Source organism: Macaca thibetana, chromosome 14, assembly GCF_024542745.1.
Source record: "Macaca thibetana thibetana isolate TM-01 chromosome 14, ASM2454274v1, whole genome shotgun sequence".
Classification (NCBI taxonomy): domain Eukaryota; kingdom Metazoa; phylum Chordata; class Mammalia; order Primates; family Cercopithecidae; genus Macaca; species Macaca thibetana.
This window is the reverse complement of record NC_065591.1, coordinates 59,606,786-59,618,007: the sequence shown is the minus strand read 5'-3', so window position 1 is coordinate 59,618,007 and position 11,222 is coordinate 59,606,786. Positions and strand designations below refer to the sequence as shown.

The 11,222-nt window shown below is 41.0% G+C and overlaps 1 pseudogene; it reads right to left on the bottom strand.

The window, feature by feature from the left end:
* Window positions 1–3,877: 3,877 nt before the first annotated feature.
* Window positions 3,878–4,837, bottom strand: LOC126936467 (olfactory receptor 52K1-like; annotated as a pseudogene).
* Window positions 4,838–11,222: the final 6,385 nt, after the last annotated feature.

The window sequence follows — 11,222 nt, the reverse complement described above, 5'->3', positions numbered from 1 at the left end:
GCAGGTCCCAGAGGTCTCACAGACCCACCTGGGCAAAGCCAAAAGTAGCCCCTAGACTGACTAGAGGAACACAGAGCTAAAGTTACACCCCACAGGGATGAGTGCTTGGACAGAGAGGCCAAGCAGGAAGAGTGCTCCTACACCTAACCAGGTGGCCCATATCTGTTCAGCATTGTTCATTACTCCTAAGCCTATACATGCTGATGGTGATAGGAAAACTTGTGCAGTGAGCTGGGAAATTTCACATTGTTCTGTGAGCTCAGACTTCTCATTCTCACAGAACAATCTTAGACCCCAGGAAATTCTTTAGTGAATGCTGTGGTTCAATGTGCTATTCCTCCAGGTGAAGGGAGTGTTGGCTTCTGGAAGTTGATAACTAACTTACTCTCCTTTAGCTAAAGAAAGCAGCCTCGCCCAAGGTTACCTTTCCTTCCCCAAGCAGCTCATAGCCAATGACTGATGATATAAGAATATAAAGTCCTGGCCCCCTTTCTTCATCATAAACAACACTGAGAAGTCATTCTAGCTCATGAGGTCCCATTTGTTTAGCTAAGGCACCTGAGACAACTTGATCATAGTTTCATTTCTTCTTCAGCCCCATTTCACTCCTCTCACTCCATGACAGTCATTGTTACCATGTATATGTCACAATAAACTTCTTGCATGCAAATCTCTGCTTCAGAGTCTGTTTCTGGAGAAGCCAACCTTAGACAAATGCTGCCTGCCTCAGGCGAGTTGAGCACTTTACTTCTCCTCTATAGGACGGTGACAAACCCAAGGGCCTCAACCCCATTGCCATGGTACATGTGGGACAAATGAGGCTCCTCCAACAGTCCATCTGAGGAAGTTCCCAATGAGATAGGCTAAGGCCTCCTTTATCATATTTTCCCATCATAAATAGACCCTTCTCTTATTTCCATCTCTGATTGAAGCAGCTTCCCACTTCACCTAGTGTCCAATTATCCTTGGGAACAATGCCTCAAGTGCACAGTCCTTCCATTCATCCAGTCAACAAGTATCTCATTCACAGCTTGTGAGGCACCCTATTTATCCATTCATTCAATAAACATTAAATATATAGTAATTCTATGTACTCTACTAGATGTTGGAAAAAAACAAACGATATGATAAAATGGTTCTCATGGATCTTGGGATGATATAGGTTAAGTACATGATCATAGAATTAATTACAATTATAAGTGTTATATATTAAAACTATAATGTCTTAAAAGCATATAATGAAAGGACTTCTCCAGTATGGGGAGTTCAGGAAATCCCTCTACAATTTAAGTTAGTGACCAGAAGACTTGGGTCTTAAAGTGGCTTAATTTAAGTTAGTGACCAGAAGACTTGGGTCTTAAAGACCCGGGTTAAAGTGAAGGGCGATATGGAGATAGGCTCCGTGCACAAAACATGAGCAGAAGAAAAGGGACTCCGGTATTTTCAAAGATCTGAAAGAATTTTTAAAATTGGAGACTGTAGTACTCAGGACTGAGCCTGGAGTGTAAGCAGGAGCCCGAACATACTGGGTTTTTTGGGCCATGTTTAAGGGCCATGGAAATCCATGAAAGATTTTAAGCAGAGGATTGAGATATCATCAAAATCTCATCAACAAAATGACATCTTACAAAAATGGAGAGGCCAAGGCTAAGCATAGATGGCAGGAGATCTTTGAGGAAGAAAATTCAGTGATCTCTACAGAGGTTCAAGGATGTGTAATGAGAATGGGTAGATGAGGTAGGTATCTTTGGGAATAAAGAAATTGAGAATATGAAAAGATAGACTGTTCAATGGATTAGCCACATAAATACTGATGTCTCCCTCCAGGGTCATGGGTGGCAAAAAAAAAAAAAAAAAAAAACAGAGAAGATTTTGACCATGTCATCATTTGATGAAGGCAAGTAGAGGAGAGATAACAGTAACCAGGAGTGGTAGAGGATGATATGAATGAATGGCATGAACCTCAAAGAAGCACCAGTCTTCGCTGATTTGTTTGTTTGTCTGCTTTTACAGGAAAGAACTGAAAATTGTATTTCAGAACAAAGACACTGAACTCACCACCATGCCAAAGGTAGAAGAGATCTGAAAAAATAAATTATCACCACTTATTAAGAAGCATAACATTGCATCAGACATAAAATAGGATTAATTATAGCACCAGCTTCATTTGCATTTTGTCAGCATTAAATGAAAGAGTGTATCTGCAAAGTTTTTACTTCAAGGATTCAAGGTACCATGTAGTAAGAGCTGAACACACAGGAGCTACCTTTGTTATCAAGATTTCTCACTAATACAATATGTTCAGGATAGAATTCTTCAGAGCTAGTTTGCCCAGAGCACTTAGAGACCTCTGAGCCCTTATAGCAGTGATTCTGTCTTATAATAGTAACTATGCCCTCCAATGCCCCTGCACAACATCCAAAATACCGCCATTTGAAATTATAACTTTTGCAAAGACTAAGTTAAGGTGATGTTTGCGGTGATGATGGTAGTAAAGAAAATAGTGTTAATAGTGATTGTTGCAGCAATGTTTTTTCATTTCTTTAACAAAAATATGTTGAATGTCCACTGTCATAAAAGTATACATAGTCATTTATTCAAAAGCACATACTATGTTAATATGACTAAAGAAGAAATACGCTAGTAACACAGTCCATTAAAATAATGAAACTTATTTATTAACACATGTTTATTGACAGCATATTATATGCCAAGAACTATTTTAAGAATATGGTAGAAGTCACTATCTAGTAAGAATGTAAACAGAGATTATTTTTCCAACAAAAAAAAATTATAATTATAAATTATAATGAATAATAAAAGAAACACACAGAACCCTGAGATCAGAAAACAAATGACTTAATGTAATTAAAAGAATCTTTTCTAAGGAGATGAGGTTTGAACTGAGGTTCAAAATGAGTAGAAACAGCAAGAATAAGGGCAGGGAAAAGCATTTCTATTAGGAGGAGCCTGGACAACCCACCTGGAGGGAGCATAAACATTTGAGGAAATAAAGAAAAGCATTTATGTATATTAGGAATATATAACACTCAAACAATACTAATATGTTTCAAGGATATGCAAATACATAAGAGCATAACACAAACACATTAATGGTAGGAACTGGGAAGGAAATGAACAAGAGAGTAAGAAATGAAGACAGAAAATAAATAAACAGAACAAGAATCAGAACAACAATCGTTGCATGCAATAAACTTACAAGTATGATTAACTCCAAGTCTTGCAGCTGAGACTAAAAATGAAGAAATAAAACTACAGATATCATAGAGGGTCATTCATCTCAAAAATAGAATGAAAAAGTACTGGAAATAGAGAAAACAACCTTAATCTGCAATTCTAGTCATATGGAACATGAATATTTTAAAGTATTTCTCTCATAAATTTGAACTCAAGATTATCTCCATAGTTAGTCACCCTTCTTTCTCTGAAGCTAAGTAGGTGGTACAGAGGCCAGTCTCTTCCCATGGACTGGCTGTGAGTGAGCTCTATGGTGGTGGGAGGTGCCCCATTTTTTCCTATGTCCAGCTCATCTCTTTCTGATCTCCTAAAACACTTGAATTCAGATCCATCATATTACCTGATGCATTTATCTTATCAACACAAATAATAAACTTTCAGAAGAGAAAGGTATCAGAAAGATTTCCTGCTTATTGATCAGTTGAGATACCCCAGCCCTTCTAATAGTTTTCCATCCCAATATATAAATACCATAGGCCTCAGAAGAGATTTCCTAACTTCCAAACACCTAGGATAACTTTCCCTGCTTTCTTTTTACTCTCTCCACATGACCTGGACTATGGGGCTTTCACCTAGTGAGGGAGGACCACCTGGGCCCCTGAAGTCCAGCTGATGATAACTACACTGAGGTAGGCTCAACCCACTTGGAGCTCAGAATCATCAACAGCCACTCCCAGATCTGCTTGGTCTTCATGCCATAGACAAAGGGATCCAGTGCCGGGGGAAAGAGCAAGTGGAGATTGGCAAAGATGACCTTTGCAGCAGAAGCTGTGGATGGTCCAAAGCTCTACACAACCACAGAAAGAAAGCCAGGTCCATAGAAGAAGAGGATGACACAGACATGGGCTATACATGTGCCGCCTGCTTTAGCACGTGCCTTAGGTGAAGGAAAATGCATTACAGTCCTCACAATCTGCCCATAAGAATAGGTAATAAAGGCCACATCCCCCACACCAAGAAGGATTGCCATGGCAAAGGCATAGAGGTTGTCCACAGTGGTGGCCCCACAGGCCAGTTTCACCACTGCCCTATGCTCACAGTAGGTATAGGTAGTTGTGTGTGAGAGCCACAGTAGGGCAGCCTATGAGCCAAGCTTGGAAAGGAGATGGTCAATCCCATCACTCCCAACACCACCAGGCCTCCAATCTTGGCAACAACAACATGTGTAAGGATGGTTGCATAATGCATGGCCACAAAGCAGTCCAGGGCCATGACGACTAGCACCCCTGACTCCATGGCAGAGAATGCATGGGTGAAGAACATCTGGGAAAGACAGGAGTAAGGAGCTATGGCTGTAGCATCAAACCAGAAAATAGCCAGCATCTTAGGCAGTGTGGAGAGAGAGAGGACCAAGTCGACAAAGGAGAGCATGGCAAGAAAAAGAAACATGGGCTGGTGAAGGCCTGCATTCTGTCCCGATGAGAAAAAGCAGGACACCATTCCCAGGCAATGACAGGGAAAACATAAAGCAAAAGGGAAGTGAGATCCAAATGTGGGCGGCAGTCAATCCTGGGATGCCAGCCAGGAAGAAAGTGTGTGGGAAGAGAACAGAATTATTGGGAAAAACCGTGGTTATCATCTCACATGGAAGTACAAAGTGACATTGCAGAGAAAGGCAGGCTGGTAAAATTCAGTGATGTAGCAGTTGGGAGCTCAGGACATATGCTTTCACTGACACCATCACCAATACATCACTCTCCCCTACAGTTCTCAGAAAAGAGTAAAAATTAATTTTCAGTTTGGTCAATATTTCTGCAAGGTCTTCAAACACAGAAGACGCAAGTTAGTGGGAAATGCATTGGGTGAGATTTGTCCAGTGGCAAGTGCATTAGACAGGAAGTTCAGAAACCAGTTTCTAGTATTAGATATTCTATAATATGTGTGACCTGGAGAAATTCACATAAACAGGTTTAAGTAGATGCCCAGGGCTTGTTGTTGAATAACAATTATCCCATTAAGCTCATATCCCCAAGTTTTGAATTCAGCTGCTTGATTCAATCAATGCTGACCTCAGATAGTTCTCCAGTCTTATCCAACTAAGCCTCATCTAAAATTGCCAAAAATTCTAACATCTGAAAAATCCCTTAATTTAGAGACATTCTACTCTTCAAAGCTTCATTTGACTGTCAAGTTTACATATAACATATGTTACAAGAATAACATATGGTCCCTGATAATTTCAACAATGATCAGGCTCTTCCTTGCATATTCCTGTCCACTTCACTTGGTCCTCTACCAGATATCTCAATGGTTGTCTGCTTTACCACCTCCTGTATTTTCTGCTCCTTCAAGTTGGTGTTGTACAGAGATAGACACAAAGCTCAGAGTTGTGGTGACCTGGATAAACAAAAGCTCTGATAATAACAACAATGTGAAAGCCAAAAAATTCTATACCACAGTCACCTTACTCAGATCATGAGAAACCTTGGCAGATGTGCCCTCCAGTTCTTCTTTTCAGGTTATTACATTAAGAGTGTACAACATTATTCATCATTATTCATGTCCCTAACATATATTACATTCAACATATTCATTTTATTTATTAGAAAACTGATGTCTGGAAAAAGTAAATTTCCCAGGGCTATAGCTCTCTACAGTGACAGAATCAGACCACAGCTCACATCCACTGACTTCCAAGCTAGGAAGCCATCTTCCCATCTCCATGTTAGCAGTGGCTACTGCAGAGCCAAGGAAGAAATTCCAGGGCCCCATGGCCAAAAGTAGGAAGTACAGAGTGATCAAATAATAGGGCAGACAAGGAATGATTTAGAGATCATGTGAATCCCCCAATATCCCCCAATACCTCAAGTACCACAATCCTCTCAGGTGAGAGACAAACACAGGACTCACATATAGCTGGGACTAGGGCCAGGGAGGGCTTTGGAATGTGAGACAAGTGATTCACATTCTAGGCATAAAGGTACAGCCTTCGAGGGTGGAGCAAGATGGCTGAATAGGCTCCAGTCTCCAACTCCCAGCGAGAGCGACACAGAAGACAGGTGATTTCTGCATTTTCAACTGAGGTACTGGGTTCATCTCACTAGGGAGTGTGGGTCAATCGGTGCTGGTCAGCTGCTGCAGCCCCACCAGCGAGAGCTGAAGCAGGGCGAGGCATCACCTCACCTGGGAAGTGCAAGGGGGAAGGGAATTCCTTTTCCTAGCCAGGGGAACTGAGACACACAACACCTGGAAAATCGGGTAACTCCCACCACAATACTGTGCTTTACCAAGGATCTTAGCAAACGGGCACACCAGGAGATTATATCCCACACCTGGCTGGGGGAGTCCCATGCCTACGGAGCCTCCCTCATTGCTAGAACAGCAGTCTGCAATCTAACGGCAAGGCAGCCGTGAGGCTGGGGGAGGGGCACCTGCCATTGCTGAGGCTTAAGTAGGTAAACAAAGCCGCTGGGAAGCTCGAACTGGGTGGAGCTCAAAGCAGCTCAAGGAGTCCTGCCTGTCTCTGTAGACTCCACCTCTGGGGACAGGGCACAGCTAAACAACAACAACAAAAAAAAAGCAGCTGAAACCTCTGCAGACGCAAATGACTCTGTCTGATAGCTTTGAAGAGAGCAGTGGATCTCCCAACACGGAGGTTGAGATCTGAGAACGGACAGACTGCTTGCTCAAGTGGGTCCCTGACCCCTGAGTAGCCTAACTGGGAGACATCCCCCACTAGGGGCAGACCGACATCCCACACCTCACTTGATGGAGTACACCCCTGAGAGGGAGCTTCCACAGCAAGAATCAGACAGGTACACTAGCTATTCAGCAATATTCTATCTTCTGCAGCCTCTGCTGCTGATACCCAGGCAAACAGGGTCTGGAGTGGACCTCAAGCAATCTCCAACAGACCTACAGCTGAGGGTCCTGACTGTTAGAAGGAAAACTAACAAACAGGAAGGACACCCACACCAAAACCCCATCAGTACGTCACCATCAGCAAAGACCAGAGGCAGATAAAACCATAAAGATGGGGAAAAGCAGGGCAGAAAAGCTGGAAATTCAAAAAATAAGAGTGCATCTCCCCCTGCAAAGGAACGCAACCCATCGCCAGCAACGGATCAAAGCTGGACAGAGAATGACTTTGACGAGATGAGAGAAGAAGTCTCCAGTCTATCAAACTTCTCAGAGCTAAAGGAGGAATTACGTACCCAGTGCAAAGAAACTAAAAATCTTGAAAAAAGAGTGGAAGAATTGATAACCAGAATAATTAATGCAGAGAAAGCCATAAACGAATGGACAGAGATGAAAACCATGACACAAGAAATAAGTGAAAAATGCACAAGCTTCAGTAACAAACTCAATCAACTGGAAGAAAGAGTATCAACGTTTGAGAATCAAATGAATGAAATGAAGTGAGAAGAGAAATCTAAAGAAAAAAGAAGAAAAAGAAATGAACAAAGCCTGCAAGAAGTATGGGATTATGTAAAAAGACCAAATCTACGTCTGATTGGGGTGCCTGAAAGTGAGGGGGAAAATGGAACCAAGTTGGAAAACACTCTTCAGGATATCATCCAGGAGAACTTCCCCAACCTAGTAGGGCAGGCCAACATTCAAATCCAGGAAATACAGAGAACGCCACAAAGATACTCCTCGAGAAGAGCAACTCCAAGACACATAATTGCCAGATTCACCAAAGTTGAAATGAAGGAAAAAAATCTTAAGGGCAGCCAGAGAGAAAGGTTGGGTTACCCACAAAGGGAAGCCTATCAGACTAACAGCAGATCTCTTGGCAGAAACTCTCCAAGCCAGAAGAGAGTGGGGGCCAATATTCAACATTCTTAAAGAAAAGAATTTTAAACCTAGAATTTCATATCCAGCCAAACTAAATTTCATAAGTGAAGGAGAAATAAAATCCTTTACAGATAAGCAAATTCTTAGAGATTTTGTCACCACCAGACCTGCCTCACGAGAGACCCTGAAGGAAGCACTAAACAAGGAAAGGAACGACCGGTACCAGCCATTGCAAAAACATGCCAAAATGTAAAGACCGTTGAGGCTAGGAAGAAACTGCATCAACTAACGAGCAAAATAACCAGTTAATATCATAATGGCAGGATCAAGTTCACACATCACAATATTAACCTTAAATGTAAATGGACTAAATGCTCCAATTAAAAGACACAGACTGGCAAACTGGATGAAGAGTCAAGACCCATCAGTTTGCTGTATTCAGGAGACCCATCTCACATGCAGAGACATACATAGGCTCAAAATAAAGGGATGGAGGAAGATCTACCAAGCAAATGGAGAACAAAAAAAAGCAGGGGTTGCAATACTAGTCTCTGATAAAACAGATTTTAAACCATCAAAGATCAAAAGAGACAAAGAAGGCCATTACATAATGGTAAACGGGTCAATTCAACAGGAAGAGCTAACTATCCTAAATATATATGCACCCAATACAGGAGCACCCAGATTCATAAAGCAAGTCCTTAGAGACTTACAAAGAGACTTAGACTCCCATACAATAATAATGGGAGAATTCAACACCCCACTGTCAACATTAGACAGATCAACGAGACAGAAAGTTAACAAGGATATCCAGGAATTGAACTCATCTCTGCAGCAAGCAGACCTAATAGACATCTACAGAACTCTCCACCCCAAATCATCAGAATATATATTCTCTCAGCACCACATCACACTTATTCCAAAATTGACCACATAATTGGAAGTAAAGCACTCCTCAGCAAATGTACAAGAACAGAAATTATAACAAACTGTCTCTCAGACCACAGTGCAATCAAACTAGAACTCAGAACTAAGAAACTCAATCAAAACCGCTCAATTACATGGAAACTGAATAACTGGCTCCTGAATGACTACTGGGTACACAACAAAATGAAGGCAGAAATAAAGATGTTCTTTGAAACCAATGAGAACGAAGATACAACATACCAGAATCTCTGGGACACAGTTAAAGCAGTGTGTAGAGGGAAATTTATAGCACTAAATGCCCACAAGAGGAAGCTGGAAAGATCTAAAATTGACACTCTAACATCACAATAAAAAGAACTAGAGAAGCAAGAGCAAACACATTCAAAAGCTAACAGAAGGCAAGAAATAACTAAGATCAGAGCAGAACTGAAGGAGATACAGACACAAAAAACCCTCCAAAAGTCAATGAATCCAGGAGTTGGTTTTTTGAAAAGATCAACAAAATTGACAGACCGCTACCAAGACTAATAAAGAAGAAAAGAGAGAAGAATCAAATAGACGCAATAAAAAATGATAAAGGGGATATCACCACCGACCCCACAGAAATACAGACTACCATCAGAGAATACTATAAACACCTCTATGCAAATTAACTAGAAAATCTAGAAATGGATAATTTCCTGGACACGTACACTCTCCCAAGACTAAACCAGGAAGAAGCTGAATTCCTGAATAGACCAATAGCAGACTCTGATATTGAGGCAATAATTAATAGCCTACCAACCAAAAAAAGTCCAGGACCAGATGTATTCACAGCTGAATTCTACCAGAGGTACGAGGAAGAGCTGATACCATTCCTTCTGAAACTATTCCAATCAATAGAAAAAGAGGGAATCCTCCCTAACTCATTTTATGAGGCCAACATCATCCTGATACCAAAGCCTGGCAGAGACACAACAAAAAAAGAGAATTTTAGACCAATATCCCTGATGAACATCGATGCAAAAATCCTCAATAAAATACTGGCAAACCAAATCCAGCAGCACATCAAAAAGCTTATCCACCATGATCAAGTGGGCTTCATCCCTGGGATGCAAGACTGGTTCAACATATGCAAATCAATAAATGTAATCCAGCATATAAACAGAACCAAAGACAAAAACCACATGATTATCTCAAAAGATGCAGAAAAGGCCTTTGACAAAATTCAACACCCTTCATGCTAAAAACGCTCAATAAATTCGGTATTGATGGAATGTATCTCAAAATCGTAAGAGTTATTTATGACAAACCCACAGCCAATACCATACTGAATGGGCAAAAACTGGAAAAATTCCCTTTGAAAACTGGCACAAGACAGGGATGCCCTCTCTCACCACTCCTATTCAACATAGCGTTGGAAGTTCTGGCTAGGGCAATTAGGCAAGAGAAAGAATCAAGGGTATTCAGTTAGGAAAAGAAGAAGTCAAACTGTCCCTGTTTGCAGATGACATGATTGTCTATTTAGAAAACCCCATTGTCTCAGCCCAAAATCTCCTTAAGCTGATAAGCAACTTCAGCAAAGTCTCAGGATACAAAATTAATGTGCAAAAATCACAAGCATTCTTATACACCAGTAACAGACAAACACAGAGCCAAATTAGGAATGAACTTCCATTCACAATTGCTTCAAATAGAATCAAATACCTAGGAATCCAACTTACAAGGGATGTAAAGGACCTCTTCAAGGAGAACTACAAACCACTGCTCAGTGAAATAAAAGAGGACACAAACAAATGGAAGAACATACCATGCTCATGGATAGGAAGAATCATCATCGTGAAAATGGCCATACTGCTCAAGGTAATTTATAGATTCAATGCCATCCCCATCAAGCTACCAATGAGTTTCTTCACAGAATTGGAAAAAACTGCTTTAAAGTTCATATGGAACCATAAAAGAGCCCGCATCTCCAAGACAATCCTAAGTCAAAAGAACAAAGCTGGAGGCATCACGCTACCTGACTTCAAACTATACTACAAGGCTACAGTAACCAAAACAGCATGGTACTGGTACCAAAACAGAGATATAGACCAATGGAACAGAACCGAGTCCTCAGAAATAATAACACACATCTACAGCCATCTGATCTTTGACAAACCTGAGAGAAACAAGAAATGGGGAAAGGATTCCCTATCTAATAAATGGTGCTAGCAAAATTGGCTAGCCATAAGTAGAAAGCTGAAACTGGATCCTTTCCTTACTCCTTATACGAAAATTAATTCAAGATGGATTAGAGACTTAAATGTTAGACCTAATAC